This window comes from Austrofundulus limnaeus, unplaced genomic scaffold (genome assembly GCF_001266775.1).
Source record: "Austrofundulus limnaeus strain Quisiro unplaced genomic scaffold, Austrofundulus_limnaeus-1.0 Scaffold907, whole genome shotgun sequence".
Taxonomy (NCBI): domain Eukaryota; kingdom Metazoa; phylum Chordata; class Actinopteri; order Cyprinodontiformes; family Rivulidae; genus Austrofundulus; species Austrofundulus limnaeus.
Window position 1 is genome coordinate 157137 of NW_013953309.1, and position 2073 is coordinate 159209.

The window sequence follows — 2073 nt, forward strand, 5'->3', positions numbered from 1 at the left end:
TCAGTTAGCTAGCTGCGGCATCAGTTAGCTGCGGCGTCAGTTAGCTGCAGCGTCAGTTAGCTGCAGCGTCAGTTAGCTGTAGCGTAACGTCAGTTAGCTGCGGCGTCAGTTAGCTGCAGCGTCAGTTAGCTGCAGCGTCAGTTAGCTGTAGCGTAACGTCAGTTAGCTGCGGCGTCAGTTAGCTGCAGCGTCAGTTAGCTGCAGCGTCAGTTAGCTGCAGCGTCAGTTAGCTGCAGCGTCAGTTCGCTGTAGCGTCAGTTCGCTGTAGCGTCAGTTCGCTGCAGCGTCAGTTAGCTGCAGCGTCAGTTAGCTGTAGCGTAACGTCAGTTAGCTGCAGCGTCAGTTAGCTGTAGCGTAACGTCAGTTAGCTGCGGCGTCAGTTAGCTGCGGCGTCAGTCCGCTGCGGCGTCAGTCCGCTGCGGCGTCAGTCCGCTGCGGCGTCAGTCCGCTGCAGCGTCCGTCCGCTGCAGCGTCCGTTAGCTGCAGCGTCCGTTAGCTGCAGTGTCAGTTAGCTGCAGTGTCCGTTAGCTGCAGTGTCCGTTAGCTGTAGCAGCTGAGTCTGTACGAGGCCGACCTGTCAGTGCTGATGTCCGTCCACCCTGGTGTTGTGTGAACTCTCACCTGTCTGCTTTTAGATTTAAAGGCACAGGAGAGGAGAGGGCAGAGCAGGAGGTTTCTGCACTTTAACTTTAGTTTGATGAAGCCCCGCCTTCTTGTTAACCAGGTGTTAACCTTGACGAGTCACGAGCCAGAAGGTGAGACAGCAGGAGAGAGGAGACGTGTCAAAAAGACAGATTAAAGAGATGAATGGAGGAAGAGGAGAGGAGCTGTGACGTGTGTGAGAAGAAGGAGACAGATCTAAGAAGGAATGAATGACTTCCTGTTAACTAGCAGCGCCTGAGCTCTGAGGTGTGAATGAAGTGTGTGTGTGTGTGTGTGTGTGTGTGTGTGTGTGTGTGTGTGTGTGTGTGTGTGTGTGTGTGTGTGTGTGTGTGGCTGCTGGGAGTGACGCATGTGAGAATCCTGAGGAGTCTGGTGGTGAATTCCTCCAACCTGCAGCTCAACACCATGGCAACAGCACACAGACAGAGCGGAGGCAGGACTTTAGGAAGCATTCGATTCACGAGTCAACCAGGACCGCCAAAATAAAATACCAGCTGGACCTGCTGCCTAACGCAAGAGTAACACAACAACACAGACAGAAACTTAAAGTCTGCTACTGCAGGGTCTGCTGGACACTAAACCCTGCTGCTGCAACAACCTGCTGCTGCTACAACAGCCTGCTGCTGCTGCTGCAACAACCTGCTGCTGCTGCTGCTGCAACAACCTGCTGCTGCTGCAACAACAACCTGCTGCTGCTGCTGCAACAACCTGCTGCTGCTGCTGCTGCAACAACCTGCTGCTGCTGCTACAACCTGCTGCTGCTGCAACAACAACCTGCTGCTGCTACAACAGCCTGCTGCTGCTGCTGCAACAACCTGCTGCTGCTGCTGCTGCAACAACCTGCTGCTGCTGCTACAACCTGCTGCTGCTGCAACAACAACCTGCTGCTGCTGCTGCAACAACCTGCTGCTGCTGCTACAACCTGCTGCTGCTGCTACAACCTGCTGCTGCTGCTGCTGCAACAACCTGCTGCTGCTGCAACAACCTGCTGCTGCTGCTGCAACAACCTGCTGCTGCTGCTGCAACAACCTGCTGCTGCTGCAACAACAACCTGCTGCTGCTGCAACAACCTGCTGCTGCTGCAACAACAACCTGCTGCTGCTGCAACAACCTGCTGCTGCTGCAACAACAACCTGCTGCTGCTGCAACAACAACCTGCTGCTGCTGCAACAACCTGCTGCTGCTGCAACAACCTGCTGCAACAACCTGCTGCAACAACCTGCTGCAACAACCTGCTGCTGCTGCAACAACCTGCTGCTGCTGCTGCAACAACCTGCTGCTGCTGCTGCAACAACCTGCTGCTGCTGCAACAACAACCTGCTGCTGCTGCAACAACAACCTGCTGCTGCTGCAACAACAACCTGCTGCTGCTGCAACAACAACCTGCTGCTGCTGCAACAACAACCTGCT